This window comes from Felis catus, chromosome A2, assembly GCF_018350175.1.
Source record: "Felis catus isolate Fca126 chromosome A2, F.catus_Fca126_mat1.0, whole genome shotgun sequence".
In the NCBI taxonomy this organism is placed as follows: domain Eukaryota; kingdom Metazoa; phylum Chordata; class Mammalia; order Carnivora; family Felidae; genus Felis; species Felis catus.
In genome coordinates, this window is record NC_058369.1 from 129,462,959 (window position 1) to 129,476,438 (window position 13,480).

The window sequence follows — 13,480 nt, forward strand, 5'->3', positions numbered from 1 at the left end:
AAGATTCTACAAGGGAGACTTCCCCTAATCTCTGTGTATGCAGGAGATGAGTGATATTTTCATGTTCTTATTTTTCATGTTTCTTATGATTGACTGACAAGGATTGCATTTACTGTTACTTTTTCTTGGCTCACATCAGTTTGAAATAGATGTTGAAAGATGCCCCAGGTATATCATAATTGTTTGCCGTCAGCCTTTTTTGCCTTCAGGTTTCTGTGCATGTCCTTATTAAATAAATGTTTGTAAAAGTAAACTTACCATTCTGATTTTCCACTGTGACTTTACTAGATAAATTCTTCATCATTTATTATCATCTACCAAACATGCCTCAAGCCTTTCATTTGAATCCAATGATGCTTGCTCAGGGGGAAAATAAATGAACCTACTACTAACAGAAGCTTTAAAAGGATTTGGCTTTACTGGGTGCATTATTTCTTCTTTGTATGTTTCAAGAGGAAGAAACAACCTGTTCTGGAGGGAATTACAAGCTAGATTTTAATTTTCACCTCTTGCCAGAGTGCTTGGAAATTCACACATCCTCACCCAAGTTTTCTTAGCTGTATTTTAAAGGTTTGACTTAAGAAATTCTTTGCTTGCACTTTCTATTCTGCTTCTATTGTCTGACCTAAATGACACAGAACAATATCTTAAGTGGCTTTACTCTCAGATTCATTTCACAATGGACTACATTTAGCATCCAGTCCAGTGACATTTCAGAACTTCTTTCATATTGATCTTCAATTTTAGATCATGCAGAAACATTAAAACTGGGTTTATTCCAACCAATTCCAGGAAATGTGGCTCCTAAGCAAAAATACCTGTTTACAGTAAATGTGTACTTGTCTATTTTGTGAATAGTTCCTAAACACTGTCAAAGTAGAGAAACAGAAAAACATTCTGATGAAAAGCATCTGTTCCTCCAAGAGCATTCCCCTTACTCCTCTATCATTCCCACCAGAGATTGTTCTGAGAATTAAATTAATTGTTTCTTGGTTGTCAGATACAGTAAAATTGTGAGCCAGACTAAATTGCAGATTCCAAGAGTTCAGAAGTACTGTGCACTCAAAACAGAGAAGCAGGTTGTTAGATCTTTCTCATGCAATTTACTTTACTCAGTCATTATTGTTAATGCTGTGCTTGTTGAAAGCATAGGTGGGGTGTCCAACTCTTGATTTCTGCTCAGGTCATGTTCCCAGGGTCATGGGATTGAGCCCCGCATTGGGTTCTGCATTGAGCATGGACCTTGTTTAAGGTTCTTTTTCCCTCCCCTTCTGCCCGCCACCCCCCCGCCCCACACACACACACATGTAAAAATCAGGACTTTTTTTTTTTAAAAAAAGCTGCCTAGATGATTCTGCAATGAGGCTGGGGAACCCATTGTGAACCTTGGAGGGGAGATGTTTTTCTCTGACATGGTAAACATTTTTAATGGTCTCATGCATTTAGAATTTTTTTTGAGCTTATTTATTTTTGAGAGAGAGAGAGAGAGAGAGATAAAGAAAGAAAGAAAGAAAGAGAGAGAGAGAGAGAGAAAGGAAGAAAGGAAGGAAGGAAGGAAGGAAGGAAGGAAGGAAGGAAGGAAGGAAGGAAGGATGGATGGATCCCAAGCAGGCTCCATGCTGTCAGTGCAGAGCCCAACACAGGATTTGATCTCATGAATTGCGAGATCATGACCTGAGCTGAAATCAAGAGTCTGACACTTAACCAACTGAGCCAACCAGGTGCCCTGGAATTTGTTTTAATATTTTCTTTTTTTACCCATAATAGAAACAAATATTGGGGTGCCTGGGTGGCTCAGTTGGTTAGGCGACAGACTTCAGCTCAGGTCATGATCTAACAGTTTGTGAGTTTGAGCCCCATGTCAGGCCCTGTGCTGACCGCTCAGAGCCTGGAGCCTACTTTGGATTCTGTTTCTCCACTCTCTCTACCCCTCCTATGCTCATGCTCTGTGTGTGTGTCTCTCTCTCAATAATCAATAAACATTAAACAAATTTTTTAAAGAAACAAATGTTGGGATAATAGATATGACTACCTTTGGGACTTCCTCCTACTCTCTATGGCACTGAAAGGACATCAGTGGAATGGAGTATACATTAACATAATCATGTTCATTTTTTCATGCAACAAATTACATACAGGCACTGTATGAAATATTGGAGAAAACAGAGATACACCAGACAATTTATTCCTCAGGGCTTTCTCAATAGAAGAGAGCCCAACAAGTGACTCAATAGCGACCAAGTAGGGTGAAGAATGTTTTGGCAGCTCTACCAGTTGTTACAGGGGAGCACAGCAGGGCAACTGACTCAGCCGCCAATAGGATCTTGGAAAGTACAGCTAACACTTAGCTATGAAAGACAAAGAAGAGTTGCAGGAGTTTTTAAGCATAAGAAGGGCCAAGATAATGTAAACTAGAATGTCCAGTATGTGAGGAAAGAAACTGACAGTAGATGGGAGTGAGGGTTGTGAGAGATGAACCGAAGAGAGCAGGAGGATCCATTACACAGAAGGGCATGCATATGATGTGAAGAAGAGGTCCTGTGCTCAGAGATCTGGGTAGGCACTAGGGGTTGTTTCTTCTTCCTTTTCTCCTCCCTTTATCAATTCTAACCCCCACTGTGTAAATCTTTATTAGGTATAACAAAAAGCATACATCTTTAACAGGTACAATTTGATACAAATTTCACAGATCTGTATACCCATGAAACCATGAACACAATCAACATAATGAGTATATCCATTGTCCCAAAAGTCTCCCCTTGCCCGTTGTAATGTATTTCTTTACCATAAGTTAGTTTTCATTTTTTAAAAATTTATATAAAAGAAATAGCAAAGTAAGTACTTCAAAAGAGCTGGCTTTTCAGGGTGCCTGGATGGCTTAGTCCATTAAGTGTCTGACTCTTGATTTTGGTGCCGGTCATGATCTCAAGGTTTGTGGGATTGAGCCCCACATTGGACTCTGTGCTGACAGAGCAGAGCCTGCTTGGGATTCTCTTTCTCCCTCTCTCTCTCTGCCCCTCCCTGGCTCTCTCTCTCTTTCTCTCTCTCAAAAATAAATAAACCATTTTTTGAAAATAAGGATTTTCATTTAGCATAAATATTTTGATAATCATTGATGTTGTCCAATACTCTCCTGTATGAGTATACCACATTTGTTTATTCATGTACCTATTGGCAGACATTTGGGTTGTCTTGGTTTATAAAGATGCTGAGAACATTTCCATATAAGTGTTTGTGTACAAATATAATTTCACTTGTGTTAAGTAAATACTAAGGAATAAAATAGATAGACAATATGATAGGTGTTTAGTGTTTAAGAAAATGTCAACCTGTTTTTCCAAAGTGTATCATGTTTTCTCCAGCATTGTTTGAGAGTTCCAATTGTTTCACATCCCCACGAACACTTGGTATAATCAGGTTTTAAATTTTAACAATTTTAGTGGATATGTAGTAGTGTGTCATTTTGGTTTTAATTTGCATTTCCCTAATGGCTAATAATGTTTAACATCTTTTTATTTGCCTTTTTACCATTGAAATACCATCTTTGGTAAAATTTCTATTCAGATCTTGTGCCCATTTACTTTTCTTTTTTGTTATCATTGATTTTATTTAAAATTTTTTTTAATGTTTGTTTTTGAGAGAGCACTTGCACATGCAAGTGGGGGAGTCAGAGATAGAGGGAGACACAGAATCTGAAGTGGGCTCCAGGCTCTGAACTATCATCACAGAACAAGATGCAGGGCTCTAACTCATGAACTGTCAGATCATGACCTGAGCCACAGTCCAACGCTTAACCAACTGAGCCACCCAGGTGCCCCTATTATCATTGTTTTTAAAGGGTTCTTTACATATTCTGGATACGAGTCCTTCAACAGAAATATGATTTGCAAATACTTTCTCCTAATTTGTGGCTTATATTTTATGTATTTTTTTTAGTTTGTTGACATAGTAAAACACCTCAATTTTCACCTCAATTTTCAAATGTTAAATTACCCTTGTTCTTCCCAGATGAACCAAAATTGATCATGATGTATTAGACTTTTTATATATTGTTGAATTTTATTTGCTAAAATAATGAAATTTGCATCTATTTTCATGAGAGATTTTGATTTGTAAACTTCTTGTGATATCTTTGTCAACTTTTGATATCAGGGTCATCTTGTTCTCTTAAAATAAATTTGTAAATAGTCCCTTTTCAATTTTCTGTATAGATTTGGTATTATTTCTTCCTTAAAATCTGGTAGACATCACATCTCAAGCCATCTGAACTTGTGTGTGGGGGGGGGTGGGTATGTGTGCGCACACATGCACGCATGCACACACATGCATGTGTGAATGTTTTAAACTGGAAATTCAGTTTTCCTAATACTTAGAGGACTATTCCGATTATTTTCTTCTTTTTGAGTAAGTGTTGGTAGTTTGTGTCTTTCAAGGGATTGGTCCATTTCATCTAAGTTACTGAATTTTTTTTGGCATATATCTGTTTATATTACTTATCTGTTTTATATCTGTAGAATCTGTAGTGTTGTCACTTCTGTAATGTATGATAATGTTGAGTCACTTTTTCCTCATTATTCTGGTTAAAGGTTTACATATTAGTTTCACAGAACTAGTTTTCAGCTTTATTGATTTATTTTTATGGTTTGTTTTCTCTTTGTTGATTTCTGCTCTTATCTTTATTATTTCCTTTGTTCTGTTCCCTATCTGGCTAATTTAGTCTTTTTTTACTCTCTTCAGGTTGAAGCTGAGGTTACTGATTCAAGATCTTCTTTTTCTAGTGTAGGTATTTAATGCTATAATTCCCTTAATGTTTAAAGCTGCATCTCACAGATATTGTTATGTTGCAATTTCATTTTAATTCATTGAAAAAAGTTTAAAATTTCCTCTTTTAATTTTTCTTTGACCCCTGAGTTATTTTGACTCTGTTGTTTGGTTTTCAAATAATTTTTTCTTAGATACTTTTCTGTTATTTCTTTCTAATTTAATTATGTTTTTGGTCAAAAATATATTTTGTTTTGTTTGAATAATTTTAAACATACTAAGATTTATTTTATGCCGTGAAATATGATCTATCTTAGTAAATGATCTGTGTGTACATGAAAAAAATGTGTATTTTGGGTGTTGTGAAGAAGTCTATAAATGGCAATTTTGTCAAATTGGTTGGTAGTGCTGTTCAAGTCTTATTTTATACTTAACGTTTTTTTACCTACTCATCTTATCAGTTAATTGAGAGAGAGGGATATTGAAATGTCTATGATTATGGATTTTTCTGTTTCTTTGTAATTCTGTTGGTTAGGCTTCGTGTATTTTTGAAGTTCTGCTGTTGCAAATGTTTAGATTTCTTAGGTCTTCTTGACCCTCTGCAACAACCTCCTCTACACCTCTTTATATCCTTTACTGTAAAATTCATATCATCTGATACTATTTTAGTCACTCCAGGTTTCTTTTGATTTGTGTTAGCTTGACACATCTTTTCTCATTCTTTTCCTTTTTTTTTCTTTTGAGAAAGAGACAGTGCAAGCATGAGCAGGAGAGGGGGAGAGAGAGAGAGAGAGAGAGAGAGAGAGAGAGAGAGAGAGAGAGAGAGAAATAATCCCAAGCAGGCCCCACATTGTCAGCATGGAGCCTGACCTGGGGCTTGAACTCACAAACCATGAGATCATGACCACAGCCAAAATCAAAAGTCAGATGTTTAACCAGCTGAGCCACCCAGGTGCCTATCCCATTCTTTCACTTTCAAACTGTAACTGTGTCTTTATATTTAAAGTAGTTTTCTTGTAGATAGCCTATGGTTGAACCTTGATTTTTTTATATGATCTGATGATCTCTGACATTTATTTGGGGTTTTAGATCATTTATATTTAATGCGACTACTGATGTGGTAAAGTGAAAATCTACCACTTTGCTATTATTTTCTCTTTTCCCATATGTCTTTGTTCCTTTTTCATTATTTTTTCCTTCTTTTGGATTGAATATTTTGAGATTCCATTTAGTCCCTTTTGACTTAAAAGTTAAGACACCTTGTTTGTTTTTTATTTTTTTAGTGGTTGCTTTAGGTTTATTATATACATTTTTAAATATCATAGTCTAGTTTCAGATAATTTTATATCATTCACATGGAGGGTAAGAATTTTACAACAGTTACTCCCATTTTTGTCCTCCTGGTCTTCTTGCTATTGTTGCCATAAACTATATTTAGTATGTTATATTGCCTCTTAACATTTTGTTGTTCCTTTCCTTTTATGGGTCATTTACATTTTAAAGAAAAATTATTATATTTGCCCACATATCTACCACTTCTGGTGCCCTTTATTTCTTCATGTAGATCCAGATTTCCATTTGTCATCATTTTCCTCCTGCTTGAAATCTCTGTCTCTCTTTCTCTCTCTCTCCCTCTCTCTCTCTCTGGTAGTGTAGGTATGCTGGTGATGAATTACACCAGCTTCTGTATACCTGAAAAAAATATTTATTTTGCCTTGATTTCAGAAATATATTTTTGCTGGTTAAAGAATTCTAGATTGGTAGATTTTTATCTTTGTCTACTTTAGAGGTGTTACATGCTCTTCTGTTTAGTATTACTTCTGATGAGAAATTTGTCATTTTGTCTTTATTTCCCTGTTCACAATATGTATCCTCCCCCCTTCTTTAACCTAGACTTTTTTTTTTTTTTAGATTTTTTATGTTTTACTGGTTTCCAACACTTTAATTACTATCTATCCTAATGTTATTTACTTGATATTTTTAATGCTTTGGGTACAATAAACCTGTTGAATTTGTTTGCATTTTCCTCAAATTTGAAAAAAATTGGGCATTAAAAAATATTTTTCTGCATGTACCACACATCCTTTGGGGACCTCTGTTATATGTCTTAGACAGCTTGATGTTTTTCCATAGCTGAAAGATTTTCTGCTCCTCTTTTTCTGGCTTTATTTTGAATAGTTTCTATGCTACATTTTAAGTTCATTAGCCTTTTCCTTTTTTCTTTTTCAAAAAAATGTTTGCTTGTTTGTTTATTTATTTAGCGAGAGAGAGAGAGGCAGAGAATTCTAACCAGTCTCCATGCTGCTGACATGGGGCTTGATCTCACAAACCATGAGATATGACCTGAGCTGAAACCAAGAGTCCTAAGCTTAACCCACTGAGCCACCCAGGCACCCTGTAAGTTCATTAGCCTTTCCCTTCATTGTTTTTAAACTTGTTGTCATTCCCATCCAGTGCATGTTTCTTTTCAAACATTGTACTTTTCCTCTCTTAGGTTTGAGTCTTTTTTTATATTTTCTGTATTTTTGCTTAATATTTTAGTATTTCCTCTACTTTCTTGAGCACATGGCATATAGTTATAAGAACTGTTTAATGCCCTTGCCTAAAATTTCTATCACTTATGTAATGTATTTTTTCACTTATTGATTTTTCTCTTTAGTGTGGGTTATATTTTCCTATTTGCATGTCTAGTAATTATTAAACAACAGAAATCATAATTTTATTTTGTTGAGTGCCTGAAGAATTTTCATTCATAAAAGATGGTCGCAAACTTTGTTCTGGTTCATAGTTAAATTACATCAATTTTCTCTCTCTGGATTTAGATTTAAATTTTTGACAGATAAGATCAGATGTTAGTTAACTCCGGCACAATTCTTCCCCCACCTCCCTAATGAGGCAAAGTCCTTTTGTCCTACTTAGGTTTTGTAGGATTTCCTACAAAATTCTATATTACCTGATATTCTGAGAATTATGAGGTGTTTCACTTCAGCTCATGGAAACAATAATGATTCCTAGGGTTTTTTTTGTGCTCCAAAGACTTTTTTCCCCTCTTACCCTGTGCAACAATTCATTCCTTATCCTCAGCTAGTTTCTCTCCATGTGTGCGCTGATCAGAACATTGCTCAGATATCCAGAGTTCTCTCCCTTGGCAGCTCTCTTCCCTGTAGTAGTTTAATATGTAAACTCTAGGCATCTTAACTTCCTTAGACTCTCAGTTTCATCTACTCCATTCTTTAACACCTGCAGAGTTTGCTTGGGTTTCTATAGCTTAGAAAGTCTTTACAAATATTAAAGTCAGTCAATCATAGGGATTACCTCTTGTTTTTTTAATATTTATTTATTTTTGAGAGAGAGCATGAGCAGGGAGGGGCAGAAAGAGACCAGGACAGAGGATCTGAAACAGGTTCCATGCTGACAGCCTTCTGGTTTAGTACTTGAACTCAAGAACTGTGATGATGACCTGAACCGGAGTCAGATGCTCAACCAAGTGAGCCACACAGGTGCCCCCTCCCCAATCTTTTTTTTTTTTTTAATGTTTAGGGATTATCTTTTGATTTCCCTTTATCAGGCATAACTGTCCTCTGCTGTCCTGTGATGTCCACTGTTTAAAAATGTGTTTTACATATTTTGTCTAGTGGTTTAGTTTAGTTTTGTTTGTTCGTTTAACAGGAGGGTTGATTAGATTACTGCTGTTCCACTTGGATTGGATATAGAGATCCCACATAGGTTTTTAAGAATAGAAGTGATATAATCATTTTTAAATGTGAATGCTATCTGCAGTTTATTGTAAACCATATTTTAGAGATACTGATTAAAATAACTTTTATAAAATGGAGAAAAGTGATGTGAACCTGAATGCAATCTGTAAAAGTTAGAACATGAGATAACTAAATAATTTGTAGCTATTTAAAAATAGTGTTTACAAGGACCAAATGGCATGATTGAAAACAAGTTCTAATATAACATTAAATTTTTAAAAATCAGGGTAGAAATAATTTATATTATTTTTTACTAAGTGAAAAAAAGAAACCTCCTATAAAACTATGTTTTGGGACAAAAAGTATTGCAGAAACACATAGCATTATACTAATTGTGTAGTAAAATCATGAGTGATTATATTTTCTTTACCAGTTTCCTGTATTTTGTGAGTTTTATTTCATAAGCCTTTTCATTATAAGAAAAAGTAAACTTTTAAATATTTTTAGAACCTAGAATAAGTAGCACTAGATATTGACTGTTATTACTAAATAAGTATGAAGTTGGGGCTTAACCAACCATTTTTAATTTTTTTTTTTAACGTTTATTTATTTTTGAGACAGAGAGAGACAGAGCATGAATGGGGGAGGGTCACATAGAGAAGGAGACACAGAATCTGAAACAGGCTCCAGGCTCTGAGCTGTCAGCACAGAGCCCGACGCGGGGCTCGAACTCAGGACCGTAAGATCATGAACTGAGCCCGAGGTGGGACGCTTAACCGACTGAGCCACCCAGGCGCCCCTTAAGCAACCATTTTTAATATGCAACCAGGTACCTAATCTAATCATATAGCTATATGGGAGAAGATAACTTTATTTTGAATCTTTCGAATTTGAAGCATCTGAGAGATAGCTGGGTAGAAATGTCGGACAATACAATGGTTTCAAGTTTCTGAAATTCAAAAATGAACTCTTGGCCAAAAATACACATTTGGTAATCATTGATAGTAGTTGAAGCTGTAGGTTTAAATAAGGTTACTTAAAAGTCATAATTCTTGGGGCGCCTGGGTGGCGCAGTCGGTTAAGCGTCCGACTTCAGCCAGGTCACGATCTCGCGGTCGGTGAGTTCGAGCCCCGCATCAGGCTCTGGGCTGATGGCTCAGAGCCTGGAGCCTGTTTCTGATTCTGTGTCTCCCTCTCTCTCTGCCCCTCCCCCGTTCATGCTCTGTCTCTCTCTGTCCCAAAAATAAATAAACGCTGAAAAAAAAAAGTCATAATTCTTAAGATTTTATCAGGATATTTTAAATTTAGCTTTCTAAATGGAAACACTACTCTATTAAAATAATAATTAAACAGATGTCCTGTCTTTTGGCCTAATAACAAATGACAGAATAATTATTTATGATATATATATTTAATTGTAATATAATTGCTTCCAACATTATAGTGCTATTGATTAATATTAGTCATTCCTCAAGTATAAACAAATTCCAAGTTCAAAATTAATCCTACATGATGATAGTGCCTGATTAATTTTTTTTCTAGTAAACATTAGTTTTTTTATTATTATTAGAAATGTTTCAATATAATTAATAGTTTATTTTTATTTTAGTATATTTTTGTGTTTATTTTTTTAAATTTGGATTCAAGTTAGTTAACATATAATGTAATATTGGTTTCAGGAGTAGAATTTAGTGATTCAACACCCACTGCTCATCCCAAGTGCCCTCCTTAGTGCCCATCACCAATTTAACCCATTCACCCCTTCACCTCCCCTCCAGCAGCCCTTACTTTGTTCTCTATATTTAAGAATCTCTTATGGTTTACCTCCCTCTCTGTTTTAATCTTATTTTATTTTTTATTCTCTCCCCATATTTCCAACTGTTTTGTTTCTTAAATTCTGCACATGTATAAAATCATGTGATATTTGTCTTTCTCTGACTTATTTCACTTAGCATAAAATGCTCTAGTTACATCCACATTGTTGCCAATAACAAATTTTCTTTCTTTTTTGATTGCCAAGTAATATTCCATTGTACATGCATACAACATTGTCTTTATCCATTCATCAGTTGATAGACATTGGGACTCTTTCCATAATTTGGCTATTTGTTGATAGTGCTGCTATAAACATTAGGGTGCATGTGCCCCTTTGAATCAGCATTTTTGTATCCTTTGGATGAATACCTAGGAGTGCAATGGCTGGATTGTAGGATAGTTCTATTTTTAACTTTTTGAAGAACCTCCACATTGTTTTTCAGAGTGGCTGCACCAGTTTGTATTCTTACCAGCAGTGCAAAATGGTTCCCCTTTCTCCATATCCTTGCCAAGATCTGTTGCTTCCTGAGTTGTTCATTTTAGCCATTCTGACAGGTATAAGGTAGTATCTCATTGTGGTTTTGATTTGCATTTCCCTGATGATGAGTGATGTTGAGCATGTTTACATGTGTCTGTTAGCCATCTGGGTGTCTTCTTTGGAAAAGTGTCTGTTCATGTCTTTTGCCAATTTCTTCACTGCATTATTTGTTTTGAGTTGATAAGATTTTGGATACTAACCCTTTATCCAATATGTCATTTGCAAATACGTTTTCCCATTCCATTGGTTGCCTTTTAGTTTTATTGATTGTTTCCTTTGCTATGCAGAAGGTTTTTGTCTTGATGAGGTCCCATGAGTTCATTTTTGCTTTTGTTCCCCTTGGCTCTTGAGACAGATCTAGTAAGAAGTTGCTGCAGCTGAGGTCGAAGAGATTTCTGACTATTTTCTTCTCTAGATTTTGATGGTTTCCTGTCCTATATTTAGGTCTTTGATCAATTTTGAATTTATTTTTGTGTATGAAGTAAGAAAGCAGTCTTTGACAAAGGAGGAAAGAACATCCAATGGAAAAAAGTCTCTTGAGCAAATGGTAATGGGAAAACTGGACAGTGACATGCAGAAGAATGAAAATGATTAAAAATTTTTATGTATATCAAATCTTTGGATGCCCCTTTACTTTCAGCTTTTTGAAATCACTGTTTTTTGTTCAACTTTCACACAGGCCAGTACATAGTAGAAACTCAGTAAATATCTGCTGAATGTGTGACAAACACCATGTAGCAATTGAAATTTGAGATTAAATATATATCTAGAGAGAGAGAGAGAGAGAGAGAGAGAGAGAGAGAGAGAGAGAGATTGTGTCCAGTTGGCTGTTGTTTCTTGCCCACTTTTCTTTTTCTCTTTTCTTCCTCATTATACACATTCTCTTTAATTATTTCACATAGGTAAGGACTGAAGGACTAAAGCATTTTTTTCTTTCTTTACAACATGTTGTCATGTACATTTTCAGACATGTCAATTGAAAGAACATGACAGGGGCGCCTGGGTGGCGCAGTCGGTTAAGCGTCCGACTTCAGCCAGGTCACGATCTCGCGGTCCGTGAGTTCAAGCCCCGCATCAGGCTCTGGGCTGATGGCTCGGAGCCTGGAGCCTGTTTCCGATTCTGTGTCTCCCTCTCTCTCTGCCCCTCCCCCATTCATGCTCTGTCTCTCTCTGTCCCAAAAATAAATAAACGTTGAAAAAAAAATTTAAAAAAAAAAAAGAAAGAACATGACAGTCACCACAACTTTAAGTGGGTTCTTACTGTTTTACCATTGTTTTATTGTATTTATTTGATCACATATCTACCCATCCATCCCTCTATTAATTCCCAATCCATGTTATTTCTTGATATACTTAAAGCAAATAGAATATAATGGTTCAACTCCTTTTAACTTCTTCAGTGTAAATACATTTTATAGAATAAGTGTATTAAATAGAAATTAGATATTGATAAAATAAATTTAAAATAAAAATACTTATAAGAATTAATTTTTTTTTAAATTTTTTAATGTTTACTTACTTTTGAGAGAGAAAGAGAGCACGAGTAGGGGAGGGGCACAGAGAGGGAAACACAGACTCAATAGCAGGCTCCAGGCTCCAAGCTGTCAGCACAGAGCCTGAGGTGGGACTTGAACTCACAAACCAGGAGATCATAACCTCAGCTGAAGTCAGACGTTTAACCAACTGAGCCACCCAGGTGTCCCGAGAATTAAACATTTTTAATAGTCTTTTTAAGGAGAAGCGGCAAGATGGCGGCTTAGGAGGACGCTGGGCTCACCGCGCGTCCTGCTGATCACTTAGATTCCACCTACACCTGCCTAAATAACCCAGAAAACCGCCAGAGGATTAGCAGAACGGAGTCGCCGGAGCCAAACGCAGACGAGAGGCCCACGGAAGAGGGTAGGAAGGGCGGCGTGGCGGTGCGCGCTCCACGGACTGGTGGGAGGGAGCCGGGGCGGAGGGGCGGCTCGCCGGCCAAGCAGAGCCCCCGAGTCTGGCTGGCAAAAGCGGAGGGGCCTGACGGACTGTGTTCCCACAACAAGCGCGACTTAGCGTCTGGGAGGTCATAAGTTAACAGCTCTGCTCGGGAAGCGGGAAGGCTGGAGGACAAAGGGAGGGAGAGCTGCTGAGCCCCCTGACGACAGAGCTCAGCTTGGTGGGGAACAAAGGCGCTCGCCAGCGCCATCTCCCCCGCCCATCCCCCAGCCAAAATCCCAAAGAGAACCAGTTCCTGCCAGGGAACTTGCTCGCTCCACGCAAACACCCAACTCTGTGCTTCTGCGGAGCCAAACCTCCGGCAGCGGATCTGACTCCCTCCCGCTGCCACAGGGCCCCTCCTGAAGAGGATCACCTAAGGAGAAGCGATCTAAGCCTGCCCCTCCTACCCCCGTGCACCTTGCCTACCCACCCCAGCTAATACGCCAGATCCCCAGCATCACAAGCCTGGCAGTGTGCAAGTAGCCCAGACGGGCCACACCACCCCACAGTGAATCCCGCCCCTAGGAGAGGGGAAGAGAAGGCACACACCAGTCTGACTGTGGCCCCAGCGGTGGGCTGGGGGCAGACATCAGGTCTGACTGCGGCCCCGCCCACCAACTCCAGTTATACACCACAGCACAGGGGAAGTGCCCTGCAGGTCCTCACCACGCCAGGGACTATCCAAAATGAC

General features: G+C 37.4%; 1 long non-coding RNA gene across 3 annotated transcripts in view; it reads left to right on the top strand.

Moving 5' to 3' along the window:
* The window catches only part of LOC123384158, a 224,279-nt gene that overhangs the window by 56,345 nt on the left and 154,454 nt on the right, over window positions 1-13,480 (top strand). The window contains exon 3 of one of the 3 annotated variants that reach the window (XR_006594874.1): window positions 4,738-4,779. The exons of the other annotated variants lie outside the window; for them this stretch is intronic. This is a non-coding gene — a long non-coding RNA (uncharacterized LOC123384158). The remainder of the gene's footprint in view (window positions 1-4,737; window positions 4,780-13,480) is intronic. 3 annotated transcript variants of the gene reach the window in all.